At 39.0% G+C, this 21,645-nt stretch overlaps 1 protein-coding gene across 1 annotated transcript in view; it reads left to right on the top strand.

The window, feature by feature from the left end:
* Nucleotides 1-322: 322 nt before the first annotated feature.
* Nucleotides 323-21,645, top strand: part of Ncald (neurocalcin delta) — a 251,349-nt gene continuing 230,026 nt past the window's right edge. Inside the window, exon 1 of the mRNA XM_090339159.1 lies at nt 323-372. The gene's annotated coding sequence lies outside the window, so the exon portion shown is untranslated. The remainder of the gene's footprint in view (nt 373-21,645) is intronic.

Genomic DNA, 21,645 nt, shown 5'->3' with positions numbered 1-21,645 from the left:
TAGGTGGCCCCTGAAAGGAGGCAGGGCTTTGTAAGTCACAACAAGGAGTCTGACCTTCATCCAGAGGGACAAGAGGAAGGGTGGAAGGAGTTTCAGAAGATCGTTATTCTCAAATTTGAGAATCATCACTCTGGCTGCTGTAGTATTTGAAGTTTTACAGATCATGGAAGATGGAGAGAACATGGTAGAATCACATTCAGTCAGTTACAGTGACATAGTGGGGTAGGTACAGATATCAGATGATGGCTGGGATCTTATATGTTCAAATGTTATATCCTTACTGCTTGTTGTCCTAAGACAATAACTTCTTTTACTTTTTGATAGTGACTTCTGACGTGAGTCTGCTGTGTACCGTGAGAGATCTACCACCAGGTAAATGCATAACAAATTTTTTTTAGATTGATATGCCCTACTTTTCTCCCTAGACTCCAAAAGACCTAAACCCAGCAGTATATTTAAACATACCGGAGCTCTATGAATTGCACCAAGAAGTTAGGTGACTAGCTCAACATGCATAAAGCTGTTCATCCCCAGTGTAAATGAATGATAATACCAAAATGAAACAAAACAAGATGATGATCTAAATAGTCAATAGTATGCAAATTACATTAAATTGAATTATTTTAATTGTGGTACATTCATTTGATGGAGCATTATAATCATATGCTAGTAATAGAAGTTATTCTTCTATTTCCAGTTTGTTAAAAGTGGATCAAGAATGAATGATGATGACCTGGAGTTTGGCCTAACAGTAGAGTGCTTGTCTAGCATGCATGAAGACCCAGGTTCAATTCCTCAGTACCACATACACAGAAAAGACAGAAGTGGTGCTGTGGCTCAAGTGGTAGAGCACTAGCTTTGAGGAAAGCCCAAGGACAGTGCTCAGGCCCTGAGTTCTAGCCCCAGGACTGGCAAAAACAAATGAATGAATGATGAATTCTGTTGAATGCTTTTCTTTATTAACATGATCAAATAATTTTTTGCATTTATATATGGGAGTGGTTTTTTATAGTTACTGTTTTTCTAATGCTAAGCTCTCTGTGTTGCTGAGATAAAACCAACTTGAGTGTGGTTTACTGTCTTTTCTATTCTTAGCCATATTTTGTTTGCTAAAGTCAGAAGTGAGATTGGATTTAAAACATTTCTTTCTGGTATTTCCTTTATCAGGAATGGTTGTCAAAATATTGGAATTGCTTGGTACTTTAGTATGGGGTGAAATTTGACAGTAAAATGGTTTGGGTCTGATGTTTTCTTTGAGAAAAGAATCTTCACTACTGATTTAGTTTCTGATTTATTGGGTTTTCTACTTTGTGAGTCAGTTTTGTTATGTTATGATTTTGGTTATGGCTGGAATACATTTTTGGTTGGACGTGTGTACAGGAGGGGAATTTCTGGGACTCAGAATATGTGTGTAACTTTATAAGATTCTATAAAACTGTCTGCCAAAATGGCTTTATGAAGTAAAAATTTATACTCTAACCACTAGTGTTTGAGTGTTCAGATTTTTCTGTATTTTTTCTAATATACTAATATTTTCTGCTTATAGTTATAGTTTCTCACTGAAGTGTTTTACGTATGTATAGAAATATAATGTAATTCTGATCTGCATTTTCTTTATAGATTAGTATGACTGACAGTTGTTTCATGTATTGATTAACTATTTAGAGGCATTTGTAAAAAGCTCTTTCAAGTGTTTTAAGAAATATAAAAAATGAGTTTTTTTAAATTAAATTACCTTTATTTATTTTTTGTTGGTCATGGGGCTTAAACTCTGGACCTGGGCATTGTCCCTGAGCTCTTCAGCTCAAGACTAATGCTCTATCACTTGAGCCACATCACCACTTCTGGTTTTCTGGTGGTTAACTGGAGATAAGAGTCTCATGGACTTTAGTGCCCAGGCTGGCTTTAAACCGTGATCCTCAGATCTCAGTCTCCTGAGTAGCTAGAATTACAGGCATGAGCCACTGCGCCCACCGAGTACATTTCTTTTTGAGCAATGCCACGTTTTTCCTCCCTTTCTTCTGTTTTTTCCCTCCTGACCACCCCCCCCCACTAAAAGTTGAATAGTTCATTTTCAACCTAGTGTCTAGTGAGTATCATTGCTGCATTTGTTCACTCTTTGTCCATCATTTTTGTGCTCCCCTCATCCTCCCCCAAACAGATACACTTACATACAAGACAAAAGGTACAGAAATTAAAAACAGCAAGAAAAAAGAGAGGAGGGGGAAAGGCAAAAAAAAAACAACAACAAAAATCCCCAACCTCTTGTTTTCATTTCTTGGAGTCCATTTGGATAAGCACTGTTTTATGATCGTAACAGATCCTGGCGAGGATGCAGACAAAACAGAATATTACTACACTGTTGGTGGGGATGTAAACTTATTCAACCACTCTGGAAAACAGTATGGAGGTTCTTTAAAAGACTAAACGTAGAGATTCCCTGTGACCCAGTATTCCGCTCCTGAGTATTTATCCAGTATCACAAATAGGGCCACACTAATGCTACCAGCATAATCATGTTCATTGTTTACCTTAGCCAAGATATGGAATCAACCCAGATGCTCCTCAGTAGATGAATGGATCAAGAAAATATGGTATATATACATAATGGAATTCTATACTTCCAACAGAAAGAATGATAATGCAATATTTGTAAGAAAATGGAAAGACTTGGAAAAAAATTATATTACCTGAAGTAAGCCCAACCCAAAGAAACCCACAAATTGCATGTTTTCCCTCATTTGTTTCATGTAGATTGCACTTATAAATTTATACGTGAATACACTAAATGTCAAAAGCAAAAATTACATTTGGACATGATAAATTATAAGGGTCTATAAACATTCACACAATGAGGATATTTTTAGAAGAGGATCACAAAGGCTCTGAGCTTCTTAACTGCAGTCTATCTTCTCATTAGTGTATCAGATTCTGATATTATCTTCTTATTTTTGGAATTCTGTTTTATCTGTAGTTTTGCTTCTTGGTGAGCTGACCCCTCTTTTCTTGCTTTTTATCTTGCTTTCCTCTGAAAGAATATTCATGGTAGTGATTTTAAAGTCCCTAATTGGTTCACTGTCTGGGCCATCCTTGTACTGCTGATTGGTTTATCTTGATAATGAAGGTTTATTTTTCTCCTTTGCTTTATTAAGTATCTTTTAAATGTGTGTGTGTGTGTGTGTGTCAGTGTCAGTCTGGGTCTTGAACTCAAGGCCTAGGTGCTGTACTTGAGATTTTTTTTTTTTGCTCCAGGCTAGCACTCTACCACTTGAGCCACAGCTGTACTCTGGCTTTTGGGTGGTTAATTAGAAATAAGAGTCTCATCGATTTCCTGCTCAGATCTTAGCCTCTTAAGGAGGTAGGATTATAGGTATCAGTCACCGATACTTGAAAATATCTTGTAACTTAAATAGAGTGTTAACAGCATTTGTAGAACCATTGATAAATAATAGAAATGACTCCTTTGTCATGCTGTTGATATGCAGCGCCAAGTCAACATGGTTAGTAGTTGACAAGATTAGTAGTTAGTAGTGAGTCTGGGTAGGGTTGGACTCATAATTACAGTAGTTACTGAATAATAACAGACTCTCTAATTCTTTAATTGACTGTTGGAACTAACTTTCCTGGCTTGGCTTTGTGTGCCACTCTCTCAGTGTCTACGCAATCAGCCAGCTTCCACACTTGCTCCACGAGGCATCTCTCTCCATCATTCTGGAAGTAGGCTGCTCTTTCCCACTACTCAATGAATTAATGAAAAGTTGAGGTAACAATAGTTGTGATGAGCGCTCTTTCCCTCCCTCTCCTCTCTCTCTCTCTCTCTCTCTCTCTCTCTCTCTCTCTCTCTCTCTCTGCCATCTTTTGCTTCTATGCCCTGCCAAAAGTGATGGTTTCTTCTTAGAGAGTATGCCACTCTATAAATCACTCTATAAGCCTGCCTTGTAGCATTAGCTCTCTGATAGGCCCAGTGAAAGTTATGATTTTCCTTGATGTGGTTTTCTGTAAGTGGATAGAAGCAGGATTTTAAGAGTCACAGATATTAAAGGGAAACTTGGTCACAAATAAAAATACCAGTCAGAAATGAATGAAAAAAAATAAAAAGAAAGAAATAATATTACAATCCCAAACCTAACAGGATAATTGAGAGTATTTAAATTTATTCTGCCCTTGAGTTGACAGTATTTGACATTTTGTTTGTTTACCTGAAATGGTAGGAATAACAAACTGAATGGCTTGTCTTGAGGTCTGGGCTAAGGGAAAGGGAATTGCTTCTCTTTGACTGAATTGTCTTCAGGACAGGGAAATGAAAAAGAGGCAGAAAAATAAGAAGACAACCTAGCAGGTCTTATATGGAAGTCCCCAGATTCTCAGAAGAGCACTGTAAAATTGAAAATCCTACAGAAATCCCACTGTTAGTGTTTGTGGAGCTAAGGGGTGCATCATTCTAATTCCACACAGAGCTTAACGATTCCACGGCCCATCTTAGGCATGTTCATCTCAACTTTCATCTTCTATATCATTTTTGCTAGCACAGCATTCCATGGAGATTTGTTAGAAATGTGAAATTATTCCACTTCACCCAGTTAGAATGACCATATATATATATATGTATGTATATATGAACTAATAATAATGGATGTTGGCAGAGATATGGCCAAAGGAAAATGCTCCCACTCTGAAAAGCAGTATGGATGTTCCTCAAAAAGTTAATTCCATTCCTGGGCATTTACCAAATGACCACAAACAAAGCCACACTAAAGCTACGACCATATGCTTTAGTGTTATGTGTTACGTATATATTCATTATAGCATTATTTACCATAGCCAAGACATGGAATCAACCCAGCTGTTACTCAGGGAATAAATGGATCAAGAAAATGTGGTACATATACACAATGGAACTCTGTGCTTCCACCAGAAAGAATGATATCATCCCACCTGTAAGAAAATGGAAAGACTTGGAAAAAGTCATATCAAGTGAAGTAAGCCAGTTCCAAAGAAATATAGGCTCCTTGGTTTCCCTCATATGTAATAATTAGTATATGCCTATGATTTTCCTAGTAGAGGATCACAATAGCTCAAGAGCTATGTTCATATGACCTTATAAAATGATGCTCATCAAATTCCACTACTTGGCATTTACCCAATCATCCAGAAACAAGGACATACTAAATCCACTAGCACAATGATGTTTATTGCAGCACTATTTACCATAGCAAACATATGGAACCAACCCAGATGCCCCTCAGCTGATGAGTGGATCAACAAGATGAGGTATTTTTACACAATGGAATTTGGTGCTGCAGTCAGAAAGAACGTCATCACTTCATTTGTAAGGAAATGGAAAGACTTAGAAAAAATCAGATTAGGAGCCGGGAGTTTGGACTAGTGGTAGATTGCTTGCCTAGCATGCATGAAGACCTGGGTTCAATTCCTCGGTACAACATACATAGAAAAAAAAAGCCAGAAGTGGTGCTGAAGCTCAAGTGCTAGAGCTCTAACCTTGAGGAAGTCCAAAGACAGTGCTCAGGACCTGAGCTCAAGCACAGGACTGGCAAAAAAAAAAAATCATATTAAGTGAAGTAAGCCAGACTCAGCCAGACTCAAAGGAAAATAGGCTCAATGGTTTCCCTCATTTGTCATAATCAGTAGAAACCTTGGGCTCTCCTAGCAGAGATTTACAATAGAACAGAACCTAGTAAGGCCATATAGTATGATGCTAAATGAAAGGACCTCCAGGATATAGAAACAAAAGCCATATAATGAGTGATTGTTATCCTTAATGTACTATGTTATCTCTCATGTCTTTTGCTGTCCCTTAGTTATCTCATATTGTTACAGTATTTCACCTTGTTATCTGTTATATTGTGTATATGCATATTTGTTATTTGAAATTGGATGGGAAGGGGGGAAAGCACGATGAGAGTGGGGGTAGGGGGAGAGAAATGGGAACCAAGACATGAGAAAGAGTATGAATGTATGTGAAGTAATGCACCTTCTATCTGGTGAATATAATGTAACCGTTCTATTAATTACAATAAAAATATATGGAAAAATGATGCTAATCGAAATGAACTACAATATATGAAAACCAGGGTTTTCCCCTCCTTGGTGTGATGTATACAGTTATTTCTTTTTTTCATTTTTAAAATGTTTCCTTTGGCTTATCCCATTGTCAGTTGTTTTTTTTTTAATTTTGGTACCGTTTATGTCGTATGTAAGTTTATCTCATTTGGGGCTGGAGTGAGGAATCACAGAACTGGTGAGACAAAGGGTAAAGGGTGACCCAATGCAACAGTGAGACTCAAAAGACACTATGTTGGAAATAAACTACAACTGGGTAGGGAAGAGAGTTGGTGGGGGCAAGGAGGGATAAGGGGAGGAAAGGATAGAAGGGGTAACAATGTTTGACAAAAATTGTACTTATTTCCTTACTTAGTAAACTGTAACCCTTCTGTGCATCTTTTCAATTAAATCAAACAAACAAACGTGATATCCTGGGTCTGGGTTTGGGGCATGCAGCTCTGTGGTAAGGCACTTGCTTTGCATGACCTGAGCCCTGAATTCAAACCTCAGCTCTACCAAAGATAGGAGTAAGGCAAGAGACCTACCTCAAGCCTGATGGCTCTTAAACTGTGTTTTAGAAAAATTAACAACAAGGATTCTCATGCACTCACATGCTTGAAAAGCAGTTGTGTTTTTTTTGTTTGTTTTTTTGTTTTGTTTTGTTTTGTTTTTGCCAGTCCTGTGACTTGATCTCAGGGCCTGTGCACTGTCCTTGAACACTTTTGCTCAAGGCTAGCACTCTGCCACTTGAGCCACAGTGTCACTTCTGGCTTTTTTGTATATGTGGTTCCAGGGAATCAAACCCGGGGCTTCATGAATGCTAGGCAAACATGCTACCGCTAGGCCATGCTCTCAGCCCTATTTCTATTTCTTTATAGTCAAATATACTTCTAATAATGAGATTTAAATCCTTCATATTAAAATATTGTGGAAATAACTCTAAGGATACCCCAGGGTATGTCCAAATAAAGACATTTAAATGCATTTTGTACTCAAATTATTCAGTTTAATTGAGCAATTATTGGCACACATATTTAAAGCTGTTTCCTTTCCAGTTTCTTCTTTGTGTTTCTAGCATTCAAAAATTGACAATTTCTTATAGCAGGGATTATTCTCATATTTCTCTTATAAAGGGATTTGTGCTACATACTTAGGATCTCAATGTATTGGTCCCCCATACCCAAGTCCATGTATTGAAACCTGACCCCCAAAGTGATGGCAGTAAAGGTGAAGAATTTTGAGAGGTGATTAGACCGTGGGTGTATGTGTGGAGAGCCTCTTATGAATAGAATCCAAGCTTACCAAAGACCCTTCCGGGCACTTGTCTCTCCCACCACAGGAAGTCATAGAGGGTTGTCATGAAATACTAAATTTAACAGTGTTTGGTCATCTCAGTCTCTAAAACTGTGGGAAAGAAATATAAATAAGTAAAAATATAAATAAAAAAACAGCTTGTGGCATTGTGGCAGTATCTCATATATAGACTAACCTGCCTGTTGTAGCTCACTCCTTGGGAGCAGATTGGATTTTCTGTCTTGGTTATCTGTTCAAGAAACTGCTAATAGCATGAAGCTGCTATTGATGCCTCAAAACCTGAACACAGGGGTCTAGTGAGGAAGACCCATGCCTCTGTCAAGACTTTTGCCAAGAGCCATGGCGTCTTACTCTTCTTGACCTTATATCTTATATCTTGTAATGCAATCCTGAGAATGTGCTGCTAAAATTACTGCCTTTACAACCTTGAAAACAGATGAATTTTATATATATTCCAACTTGCCATTCATGAAGCTTTTCTTTCCTTGGCTATCATAAAAATGCTAGCTGTCAAGACTGGATTATATAGTACCTGTGTTTCTTGTGTGTTTGGACTCAGGTATTTTAAATCCTCTTCACACTAGATAATAAACACAAAGGATTTTGGCCATATCTCAAATTGTTTTGGACATATCTTGTTTGATTTGAGGATATCACATATTGGTAGTTCCAAGAAGGGCAATACATTGTGTTTCATGATTTATAGCTGAGAGAGTTCAGGAAAGGGACTATCCTGGTTACTGTGGCTAATGAATTGTGTTTTAGCATCAATGGTCAACCTTAGCTGTGGGAGTGGCAGGGGAGTAGAGGAGGGTGGGGAGACGGGCTATTATAACTTTAAGTAAATATAACTTAAATAACTAAACTTTACATCGTTATTACTTTGGGTAGATTCCTGATCCACAGCTAATCAGGATTAGGTTTATTATTGATGGAGAACTAAATGCAGATGGGGGCTAAATATTAGCTTTAATGATTTTCAGTGGTCTGCATTGGAGAATGAACTTCAATTCTGAATAAGTTTGGTAGTAGTCAAGCCTAATTCTTTGATTGCTTTTTTTTTTCATGGAAAAGAAAAATACTGAGAGATGGAAGGGTACCCTGGACCACTGTGTGCTTACCCACATTCAATCTTAACAGTTAAAGAAGTTCTTTTCTTTTTTTTTTGCCAGTCTTGGGCTTGAGCTCAGGTCCTGAGCACTGTCCTTGGACTTTCTCAAGGCTAGAGCTCTACCACTTGAGCCTCAGCAACACTTCCAACTTTTTTTTTCTATGTATGTGGTGCCGAGGAATCGAACCCGGGTCTTTGTGCATGCTAGGCAAGCATTCTACCACTAGGCCAAACTCCCGGCCAAGAAGTTCTTTTCTTAAAGGATACAGTGAATGGGAGGAAGCACCTTACAACAATATCAAGAAGGAAAATATTTTTTGTGTAATCAGGAATGTTGGAAAAAAGAGAAAGATGCTTGTAATGATTATTTTGTATGGATGCTGCATACATGAGGCATCTAGTCGTATATCCACCTACCTGCCCATCCATCCATCCATCCATCCACCCATCTATCTATCCTCTATCTATGTCTACATCTGTCTGTCTGTCTGCCTGTCTTCTTTTCCTTTCTTTCTTTTTATTTTGCCAGTCCAGGGGCTTGAACTCAGGGTGTGGGCAGTATTCTTGGACACTTTTTGCTTAAGGCCAGTGTTCTGCTACTTGAGCCATAGCCCCACTTCCGGCTTTTTCTGTGTGTGGTACTGAGGAATTGAACCGATGGGCTTCATGCATGCTAGGGAAGTACTCTACCACTAGGCCAAACTCCCAGCCTGTTTGCCTATCTTCTATTTGTTATGTATTATTGTACATGTAGGCAACTGTGTTACATTTGTTGCTTTGTTTTTTTCCCTCAGTTCCTGCTTTCAATGCCTTCATGTAGTACAGCAGGAATGTGTTTTGGGAGGTGTGAATAAGGAGTCGTGTACTACAGTTTTGATACTCATTTAGAGAAAACAAGTGTGGGCATGCTTGTAGTCTTTCAAGAATGGAAAGAATTGTTCTGGGTGAAGACGGAGAGTCCTTTAGGAGAATACACAACCTGAACCATGGCCAATTGATTTCTAGTAGCTTGAGAAATTCACTGTGGGATTTTTCATTGGATTCTTCTACAATGCCTACCAAGAAACAATTAAGCAAGCAAGCACACATATGCCAGTTTTCCATGTTGCTGCTTCTCTTCCCAGAGGAGCCTTTGATACAAGTGCTGTTGGGGTGCAGTTTCCTCTGGTTACTTTTTATGTTCTTTATCATCCTTAAGTCCTGTTGCAAGGCTATTATGAAACTCATAACCACTAGCCCTGCTCCTACAAAAGCCTAGCCAGGAGTTTGAGTTGACAGCTAATTGTCAGCCACTGATTGCTTTGCTGACAGTGCTTTGTGGCTATTTCAGTTTTTCCTGAGCGTTCCTTAATTAGAGGAAATGACATTGTGTGCTATCCAATCAGCCTCTTGTCAGATATTATTACATTTGTAGAAAAATCAAGGGACATTTGAGTTTGCCTGCCACACTGGTATGAAGTTCGCTGCCCGTGGCACAATCTGCATGGCAGAGCAATGGTCTCCACCCAGCTCTGAGGAGATCTGTCCCTGCCTCAGGAAAGAACATTGCAGCTGGGTGCTTGGTGCTCAAGTCTGCAATCCTGCTCAGGAGTCTGAGATCCGGGAGTTGCAGTTTAAAGCCAGCTTAGGAGAAAAGTCTGAGAGACTCTTATCTTCAATTAACAAGCAAAAAGCTGGACAAGGAGCTGTGACTCAAGTGGTTGAGTACCAGCTTCGAGTGAAAAAGCCAAGCAAGAGGCCATGAGTTTAAGCCCTAACACACACACACACACACACACACACACACACACACACACACACACACACTTCATCATACCTAAGCCTCCATTGGGGTTTCCTATTTTGGCAGCCGTGTTCACAGAAATGTTCTATGTTACCCTGACCTTGTCTTGATGGAATGTTGACCTTCTGAAATGAGAGATTGCAACATCCCTTTGATATTTGCTTTTGTGTTAAACTGAGAATTTTTCTTTTTGAGTCAGTACTGTAGCTTGAATTCGGGGCTTGGCATTCTTGCTTAGCCATTTCACTTAATGCTAGCATTCTACCACGTCTGGCTAACATAAAAATTATGTTTTATTTTTCCATGGATAAAATGTAGATATGACCCAAGAATGGCTCTTATTTGATGAAACATTAATGGTGATTTCTCACATAGTGTTGTGATATCTCACTGCATTGCTTTAACTAAAGAAAGGATGACTTTAGCCTGGAAAATATTTGCAGAATAAGTTTGAAGTGTTTTCTAACTGAAATCTTCAGAGTAACTTCACAGCTGTTTCAGCTAGCAATCCTTTCTGAGATTTTTCTCTGAATGCTTTGTTTTTGAAAAGCGCATATATACGCCGTATGTTTATCTGTAGATCAACTGTGTATGGAACTTTAAAAAATCAGATTATTTGTCAAAGGAGTACTAGACCCTTGTACTTTCTTACTTCTGGGAGTTATCTATTATGTTAAAGATTTACCCAGCTTGCTAGAGTGTTTTAGATTAACATAGTAGTGAGATCAGGTCTCTGCTCCCAAGGTCCTTGACATTCTGTCCGCTAACTTGCATTGGGAAGTTAATATTCTCAGCTGGCTTCCCATAACTTTCTTCCAGGCCTATGTGAGGTTAGATGGTTTTTCTCCGGGAATTCTCAGAGTTGGAGAACAAAGAATGCAAAGTTGCTCTAGGGCTGGGAAGATAAGAAGTTAAGGATGTTTAGGGAATTTGCTCTGTTCTTAGATTGGGCATCAAAGGAAGTGGTGTGTGTGTGTGTGTGTGTGTGTGTGTGTGTGTGTGTGTGTGTGTAGGTAGGGAGTGAGGGTTGGTCATAAAGTTGGAGAAAGTGGTTGATGGATATGGTGAGTGAGTGCAGGAGAAAGAACTCAGATCAACAAATAGAGATGGAGGCTGGGTAAGGAGGGGAAGAGACAGCAGGAGAGGAGAGGGAAAGAAAAGAGGGGACAGCAGAAACTATTGGCTGTATTTCCTGAGGGCCTGTCTTTGTCTCTACAATTAAAGTAAAAGATAAACCAGGATGGGGCATGACTTTCCTTTGTTTCTCTCAGCTGCTGGCTCCCTCTCATGCTCATGGTTAATAATTTGGGAATAAATTTTGTTTAATCATGGGGCTATTTGGTTTCAATGATCAAATTTCTTGTTATTTATGTAAAAAGAATTGAGGGCTCATTGGTTCAGGTATATAGTCACCTCCAAGGTGATTCCTGGTACAAACTTACATCAGTAGAAACACAAACACCAGGGTGAGGAGAAGGAAGTCCTCATTGTCAGGTCATTTCTTTACTCAATACCTGCAAGTCAAAGGAAATTACTGTCTCTAGGGAGAGAGGTTAGGGTGACATCAGCAGGTTCCAAATATTGGATTTAACTTTATGTAATCGGTAAAACAAAAATGTAGTTACTCTCTTTAAATTTATTGTATGTGTTTTTTTTTCTGGCTAAAGTGCATTTGAATGCCCACCTAAGCTATTTAAATTTCTTTCTGATCTTATTATAATCCTCCCTGCTCAACATTCAATTTCTTCCCATGTTCCTGTTCTACCAATATCATCCTCATGGAAGAGTTTCACATTTGAAATCATAGAGGAACAAAGCAAACTATGGGTAGCAAAATTTTAATGATGAAAAAATTCTAAAACCTTATAATGATATAATTACTGGGGTTTTTGTTGGCACTACTAGAACTTGAACAGAGGACATCATGCTTACTGGGCAATCCTCTACTACTTGAGCTATGCCGCCAGCCCTTTCTGTGCTGGTTATATTCAGTGTGGGAACTTACTTTTATGCTTAGAGCATGTTTGGCTTCAATACTCCTACTTGTGCTTCCCTGGTTGTTGGGGATGGTGTTTGTTACCATGCTGGGCCACTGACAAAGATAGAGTTTCATGAACTTCTTATTGTCCCCACTGGCTTCAAATAATGATCCCCCAAACTTCTCCTTCCAAATAGCTAGGATTATAGGGGTCAGCTATCATGCCACCATGTATGTCTTGTAATTAGCTAACTGATCTCTTGGCGCCATAGATACTGGGTCCTTTGAACTAGTATCTCATATTCATTTTGGTTGCCTTGAAAATGAGAAGCTGAGGGTCTGGCAATTGTGCTCCTGAGGCAAATGTGTCATATATCTTGTGTAGATGTACCAACGGCATCTGTTCTAAGTGCAGGTTTTTTCAGGTAGCATTTGAAAATTCTTTAAAATGTACCCCAGACACAACAGACTTGACCAGAATCATGTGGTTACCATGGTATCCAACGTCAGCCTTTAGAAGTTCATCGACTTCCCCAGACAGAAAGGTGGTAATGGCTCTGATAAAACATTCTCTCCCATGTATGCTAAGATTAGAAACACTAAACCTGATTTTTCAGAACTTCTCTCAAGTACAGTGTCTTACAAGATATTTGCTGAAGATTGTTCAACTGTTTATAGGTCCCAGGACTACCTGGTAACAGCTTTTCTCTCATTTCTGATCTGAAAGCTTCTTGTTTGGGGAGAAAATAGAAATGTGAATAGCCTTAGCTTAGAAATCTCTTTCAATTTTGGAGTATAGTTAAAGTAATTGAGCTTTTCTGTGTTTTCTGGATTGGAGCAAAAAAAAAAATGGTCTGCCCTGAATGCATGGCAGGTCTGCTTTCTTCCTTAGCTTAGAAATCTCTTTCAATTTTGGAGTATAGTTAAAGTAATTGAGCTTTTCTGTGTTTTCTGGATTGGAGCAAAAAAAAAATGGTCTGCCCTGAATGCATGGCAGGTCTGCTTTCTTCACAGATGACCACTGCCTTCTGATTATAGTTCATTTCAGCTTTTCAGATATATTTGATTGTATATATTTAATATTTATAACCCATAAAATATGATAGTACAATGGTTTTCATAGTGAAGCAGATGAACAAATCTAGCATCTTAAGTAGTTATTCTTTTTTCTTTTTTGACAAGAAGGTAAAAATTCTACTTATTTTACAAAAAAATTTCCTAATGTAACCAGGTTCTGGTGGCTTGCACCTGTAGTCCTATCTACTTGGGAGGCTGAGAATAGAAGGACCATATAGTTGGAGGCCAGTCTAGGCAGAAATAGGCATAAGACTTCTTCTAAGCCCACAGCTGGGTGCTGTCATCATAAGCTCCACGGGAGGCTGAGACCCGGAGGACAGTACTAGTAGGCCAGCCTGGGCACAAAAGTCAACAAGACTATCTTCATAGAGAGAAGTGGGGCGAGATTACATGTGTCTGTGATCCTAGCAACAACACAAAGTCCAAAGTAGACAGATCCCAGCTCTGGCACCCACCCAGGAGGGAAATGGGACCTTATCTCAAAAATAACCAGTGAACAACAGGGCTGGAGATAAAGCTTAGTGAATTCATACCAGTCTAGCAAGTGTGAGACCCTGAGTTCCAACCCTAATCTCACCAAAAAAAAAATCTATAATGCAGTTTCATTGCTTCAGTGCTCATTTTGTACACAAGGTCTCTAAAACTATTTGTTTTCCACGTCTGTTGATTATGTTCTTTGATCTACCTTTCCTCCCTAACCTACCATGGTATCATTTCCTATCTCTATGTGGTTGGGCTCATATACATATATATATATATATATATATATATATGATAGAACATAATCTCTATTTTTCAGTGAGAAAAATGCACTCTGCATTTTCCTTTCTGGGGACATGGTTCTTTGATGTGAATCTAATTCTCATTTATTGGTAACTCCAAAGCAACAAGAGTTTAAGTCATTGAAAGGATTAGATCTTATAAATATTTTGTTGTCTAAATTTTGCTTCATGGAAAGGCCTCTGGACCACCAGCTTCTTGCCTTGAGTTAGACATCAGGGACAGTTTAAGTCACTAATTTCTATTGTGTGACATTTGTGTCACACTTGCAATGTCAGAGCATTTTTATGTCCATTGTTACTGAGCTACAAGAGGGTAATAAACTCTTGAGACAGAGACACAGATTTAAAAAAATTACTGTTTTTGATTGAAGAATTAAGAATCTATAGGAAAGGCAAAACTTTACCTCTTCCCTTATACATAATCCCTTCCCCAAACCCCCTTGACTTTGAGAGTTAAATTGACATGGAACAGATGAATTGAGCATTCATCTAATGCACATTTCACATGACATAGGAACCAAAGAAGAACTAAAGAAACTGCTGTATAGCTAACTAGCAAAGGAAGAATAGTGTATGAACTGTTACAAGGCAAAGGGGACAATGAGGTTGACATTTGGGTAGAGAAGGGACTAGGATGTCAAAGATTAGTTCAACAAGGTTCCTTGGCCAAGAGATTTTCCTGGGCCTCAGCTTCCCATCCGTAATGCTAAGAATGTTTCTTTCTTGTGTAGGGAAGATATCTTTCCTCTTTCATCTGAGATTTCATCTCAAGAAGCAGCATGAAGTTCAGAGTGATCTGGTTACCTATTGTCTTTTCGTTTCTTTGTTTTATAAATAATGTTCCACAGTATCCTGTTTTAGACAGCATATTTTAACTTCATTCAAAGGTCAGCAATTGCCTTTTCAAATCCAGTTCTTTCCAGAAGGTTGAGGTAGAAATTGAACCCAGAACTTAGGAATTGCTTTAGTGCTCTCTGCTGCCCCATTTGATTTTAAGCTATTCAGAGGCAAAGGTTATCTTACGCATTGTTGGCTTTTCAGTACGTAAAATAGGGGTGGGCACTTAGTAGGTGTTCAGTGAACATTTTTGTTAAGAAATAAGTAGTAGTAGTCAGACACTAGTGACTCCTACCTCTAAACCTAGTTACTCAGAGGCTGGAGGTTGAGATGAGATTCAGTCTAGGCCAGAGGCGTGGCACGAGTGGTAGAGTACCAGCCATGAACTTGAGGCCCTGAGTTCAATACTTCTTAGACTGAACCATTTTCAAGGAAGAGGAATATCCTAAAGTCTCTGATTAGTTGGCTCTGTCCATTTCGGAAACTCAAAGCAGGGGAGGAATAGGAGAACCTAAAGAACACACACTACCAGGATGGGGTGGGGAGAGGGAATGGGGACAAAAACATGAGAAGGGTATCAATGTGTGTGAAGTAATGCTCCTTCTATCTGGAAAATATAACTACAGTTATATTAATTATAAGAAAAACTATATGGAAAAAAGGAACACACACTACTAAGAAGGAGAGGGAGGAAGAAATGGAAAATTTAATGTCATTTTCTTAGTTTGGTTCTATAATTACCTGTACCTTTCAAGTGTTTTTATGTAAGATACTAAATTCAGTGATGGGTCCAGAGATGAATCATTCTAATTAACTGGAGTAGAAGGTGGACTTTGACAAAACTCCAATTGGCTCTTTTCTTTAAATAGTCAAGTAATTATAGTGTAATTTAGCATCAGTAAACAATTGTTTCCACCTTCATTTCAACCAGAGCTCATTTCCAAATTCTTTAGGACTATGCTTTTCTGAGAACCGTTCAGCCCTCCAAACACCTGTTTAAATATCAGTTCTGGTTCAAGAGGCCTGAGGATCTGTGATTTTGTTCTTAATAAAAGTTTTCTTTTAGCAAATGCTTTATGTGTACAGTAAAGTTGCAAAGATGACACACAGAGAGGCCCTATTTCTTCTATCCAGCTTTCTCTATGTTAACTTCCCATGCAATCATAATATCTTATTAAAATTAATAAAGTAACCTAGATGCACTAACAGTGATGATAACAATAATAATAACTAAACCGCAGACTATCCAAATTTCTCCAGTCCCATCTGGGCTATCACTATATTCTGTCTCCTTCTCTCCTTAGTCTCTTTGGACCCATGGTAGTTTCTTAAAATCACCTCAAATCTTCATTTTAATAAGCTCCCCTTCTGTACTTAAGGGGCCAGGTTGAACTTCTGGTTGTCAGGGACTCAGAAAAACATGGACAGCATTCCATGGAGGAGAGAAAGTATCAAAGGCCTGAAGATAGGGCTAAGGAAACCATAAAGGTTGGTAAGGCAGCTGGGAACTGTCTACAGTACAGAGTTTTACTCTCTTTGGGGAGGAAGCACAGGGATCAGAGAACACACTATTAGACTCGTTGTGAAATGTGTATAGTTGGAGAACCAGCCACAGTCAGAACAGGCTGTTCTGAAGTGTAGTGCTTTAGCTCCTTTATCCTGAGTCTTTTGCCAGCCCCTCAGATGGGCACAACTCAATATGAAGACAGAGGGCCAGGAAAGTTCCATTCCATTCTGGGCACAGATAGGGAGAGAGGGGCGGAGAGAAGATTTAGAGAGATGAAAATCACCAGCTCTGTATTAAAGCAAAATACAGAGGCGTTGGGAAGGGAGTTGAAGAATTAACTGCATGGTGTTAAAACTTGTGCTCTGTTTATTAATTCATAGCTACTGTGTTCTTATTGCCCATTGCTTAATGTAAGAGAGTGAGTAGAAATGCAATAATAATCTCCCATTTAATCTTGGGAACTGTCTATCAACTTGTTGTAAATGTAACAAATGTTCTACGGTTGAATGATGTAAAGCAAAGAATAATTCCCAGCAAAATAAATAAATATGCACCATGAGGAAAAGAACTGCCATCTGAAAGACAGTCCTAGAGCTGATAAGTGAATTTAGGGGGCCATGAGTGGTATTCAGATGGAACAGTGCTTTTTATTGTCCTATTTTGTTACTCAGCTCTAGTGTTTGGAATGACACATGATTACCCTTTGTGAAATAAAGCAAATTAAATTCTGGGACGCTGAAGAAAAAGATTCCAACCTTTTTCTGTTTTCTTATTATAATCACAAAGTATAAGAACTCAAAGCACTGCTTCTTACCCAGCATCCACAGGATATTTGGAATAACTTGGCTTTGGAAATTGACTTCCCATTGGAGTTTATCCAATGGCTGTGAGGGGTTTATGTTTGTTTGTTTTTCTTTTTTTGACATTGGAGGTGAGGTCTCTTCCCCATTTTAAATGAGGAATCAAAGTGAGAAAGGGAAAAATGGAGCTACACTTTACAGCATGTTTGACATTAAATATACCAAGTTTTGGCTGGGTATGTGGCTCAGTGGCAAGTTTGCCAAAACAGAAGCCTGGTGAGGGCTTGTATTTTGCTCATGTGTGCTTCTCACAGATAGGCATTTTTATGTTTCCCTATTCTCCTCCATCAGCCAAGAAGCCTTGCTCTATTTTGAAAAGTGGCTGTATTGGGGTCCTGGCAGGAGGAAGAATTGGCTGCTGTGGGTTTGAATGGAGAATCTCAATGAAGAGACTATTTCAGACCTGGGGGCGGGGTCACAGGAGTAAACAGGAAGGTCTGGCATCAAACACTATCAAGAGTGAAGTCACTGCCCTCCCCATTCAAAGGGACAAGTTGATTAAATCACAGGGTTCAGTGAAGGTTGCAATCATAGAGGAAGGGCTGCTGGGGCAGATGCTATGGCTGTAAGGGAAATAGCTATTGTCAAGCACCATGGTGACACAGTAATGACAACAGCAACCCACAGCCTTCTTCCCACTCTTCTGTCTGTGGCTAGTGATGCCATTGATCAGACCAAGAGAACCTAGAGGGTAAGGGAGTGAATATTGTGGGAGCATTGTGGAGAGCGCATGTCCAATACCAGTTAAATAGCCGACTGCAATTCAATACACAAGCTATTAGTTGTAGTATTAGTTTTGGAGGAAATGCAAAGTAGATGCATTAAACTAATGAGCAAACCTATTTTTTCAAGAGCCAATTTTATTGTTTTAAAATGACTTCCCACCCCTCTAGCCTGCTGTGAAGTTGAAGCACATGAAGACCCTATTTCTCTGAGTTGGCTTACCAAGAAAGATGTTGCCCTTTAATAAAAATACCTTTAGGGGGCCCCTTGGGGAGAGGGGATTCCAGTACAGCTCCTTACCTCAGAGTTAAACGTGACCATCGCAGCCTGACCACTCCTTGTCCTAATGGACTGTTTCTGTTGGAGCTAAATGTAATTACTAATCATTACCAGTTGTTCATTGATTATCCGTGCATAAATTGTTTAATGAAAATAGATCCAAAAGATCCAGTCATGGAAAGAACCATTGATGGGAAAAACATTCGGTCTTGTCTATGGGACCATTGCAGTTTGTTGGAAAACAATCACAAGCAGAGCAAAGCAATAAACTGATCTTAAATGCTTCTGGCACCTTTAGCCAAACCTGATACGAGGGTCATTTCAGAACTTTGGCAGAGGCTCAGAGAAGTGGAAGTGAAAATAGACTGCTGGAGTTTCAGTGAACAGGCTTGAAAATGTTTTCTTTAGCTAGATGTTTAGTGAGTGACAAATGTCAGTGCCCTGAAAAATGCATTTCTTGGAAGAGAGGTAGTATTTTTATCTTTTTTTTCTTAGTGGATTACCTCAGGGAAAACTTGACACTAAACCTTTAAATATATTGCAGCAAAAGCTTCTCAGCTTCCCCTCTGCTGAAATGTTTTTGTTCTAAATAATCCAACTTTTCCTTTCTACATTTGTGATAAGTTCTCTGGCAGAAAAAAAATAATCATGCTCCTTAACATTTTTGTTTATTTTGTTCAATAATTAGACTGGTATGCTCTGCTCTGTGTCTGTTGTTCCTTAACCCAAAAGATGTCTGGATTTGTCTTTAGGCAGACTGGCTGCATGAAAATATTGACCCATATAAAGTTCAGGGGTCTTTTTAACACTTAGAGATTAATTGAAATGTCTGATGTGCCTTATGAAAAACTGTCATGTCTTTGGTTATCTAGAATCAATAAGCTTCTCACATTGCTTATTCTAAGTAGATGACATGGGCATATTTGTCTGACTTATGCAAGGTATCGTTATTGCAATGCCATGCTAGCTAGTTTTAACCCAAGACAAGTACTTGAACTCAATGATATTGGGCATTTGCTCTGAGGAAAAGTGATCCCTAGGGCTGGGAGTTTGGCCTAGTGGCTCACTTAGCACCCACAAAGACCTGGATTTGATTCCTTGGTACCACATATATAGAAAAAGCCAGAAGTGGTGCTGTGGCTCAAGTGGTAGAGCTGTAGCCTTCAGAAAGCCCAGGGACAGTGCTCAGGCCCTGAGTTCAAGCTGCAGGATTGGCAAGAAAAGATCTCAATTAATCTGCCATAAAGAATGAAATCATGCAGTGTGCAGGAAGATGGATGGAACCTAGAGGTTGTTAAGTGAATAAGCCAGACTGAGAAAGACAAGTATTGCATATTCTATCTCATATATGGAATCTAGACCTGAAAGAGGAAAAAAGTGAACAGTGAGAATATAAAGTAGTAGGTACTATTGGGTGCATGGAGAGGGTGAATGTGTGTGTGTGTGTGTGTGTGTGTGTGTGTGTGTGTGTGTGTAAATGATAAAGTTGCTTCAAGTGAAAATAGAATAATGAAAACAGAATAATGAAACTTGTTAAAATTCTTTTAAAAAGGAGAAGGAGAATAAGAAAAAGTAATAGAAAGGAATTTGCCCAAACTATATTATACCCATATGGGACTTTTATCACCTTGAAACTCTCTGTACAGCTAATAAATAATAATAATAATAATGATGATGATGATGATAATGGAAGGAGAGATGATTTCTGTCATTTGCTCCTCTTTCTGCTAGTGTCAGAATCACTTTCCATATCACCGACGTGGTAAGCATGGATGCATCTTGAACTCTGCTATCTGCCACATTCCTTCAAGGCCAGTTAGTTGCAGTGGTTGTCCCTTTAGTTCTTCAAGGTAGACCTATTTCCCTTTCCACTGTTAACTTCCATAGTCAGAGACCTAACTTAGCAAGGTAACCTCCAGCAAACCTGTCTGTTCATAGTGCTCTTTGCCTTTTCCACAAATAGGTTTTCCGGACCATCATACTTACTAGAGTCTGCCCTGTCTTTCATACTCAGCCAATTATTACCTCAGAGGAAAATGCTCTTTTGTACCCAATAAAGAAATTCCTGTTAGCAGTTGGCAAGAACCAGTGCTAGAGGCTATAGAAATACAACCATGTTATCTCTGGTGTGCTTACATTGTGCATTGATCTGTCACAGTTTCCTATAAAACAGAATTATATTTGCTGTGTATAAGTCCACAATGACACGACTGGCTTCTGCTCAACATTCTTATTTATTTATCTATTTATTTGCTTATTTTTGCTGGGATAGGGCCTTGTACTCTCACTTGGCAAAATGGCAAAGTCCTCTGCCACTCGAGGTCACAGTTTGACTTCTGAATTTTTGGTTGTTACTTGGAAATTAGAGTCTTACTGATTTTTCTGCCTGGGCTGGCTTCAAACTGGGATGCTCAGATCTTACCTACCTGACTAGCTAGGATTACAGGGGCAAGCTACTAGTGCCAGGATGGAAGTTGTGATTAGTGTTTTAATTTTTAGATCTACTTTCATAGGCTAGTTATCACCCAAACTGGTTTTCCAATCCTCAAGGACTTTCCAGGTTAGGCTATTCCAATAAAATTTGATGTGTGCCTTAATAGAGAGATAAAGTGTTATGGAGTTTAGAAGTCACTTTATTTAAAAGTAACATTTTGTTGAAATCCTGTAATATGTAGAGCCATACATGCATTATATACAGGGCAAATCATTTCATTTCCAACAATCTTGTGACATGGGTGCTCTTTTTCTTATTTTCAAGTAAAGAAATTGAGTCTAGGTGCTAGTGGCTCATACCTAGAGGTTGAAATCTGAGAATCGTGGTTTGAAGCCAGCCTGGGCCGGAAAGTCTGTGAGACTGTGGAACTTGAGCAGAAAATCTCAGGGATAACTTGCAGGCCCTGAGTTCAAGCTTTAGGTCCAGTACAAAAGAATAAAGAAAGAATGAAACTGAGATAGGTTAAAGCCATTCATGATCATCCAGCTCAGAAGTGATAGACTTTATTAGACAAATATTGGCTGGGTTTTATTCTAGTACTTTATATCTTTCCAAAATAGATTTTAAATAGCTACTACTCTTAACCCTGCTTCATAATGAAGGGAACTGGGACTTGAAGATGAGAAGCACTGGTGACTACAGTGTAGAGGCTGGATGGCGATCCAGACAGCAAGGCTGCCCAAGCTATGAATGCCACCATTCATTCTTCTGTTCTGCTTTAGCCCCAGTCCCAAAGAGTCTGGACTCTCACATTCTTTATCACTGTGCTATGATGGCTCAGGAACCGAAAAGAAGCATCATAGTAAGGTTGATGTGTGGTCTGGGGCATGACTGATG

This window comes from Megascapheus bottae, chromosome 9, assembly GCF_031878675.1.
Source record: "Megascapheus bottae isolate mThoBot1 chromosome 9, mThoBot2.hap1, whole genome shotgun sequence".
Classification (NCBI taxonomy): Eukaryota; Metazoa; Chordata; class Mammalia; order Rodentia; family Geomyidae; genus Megascapheus; species Megascapheus bottae.
The sequence above is the reverse complement of the archived record's forward strand: the minus strand, read 5'-3'. Positions and strand labels throughout refer to the sequence as shown.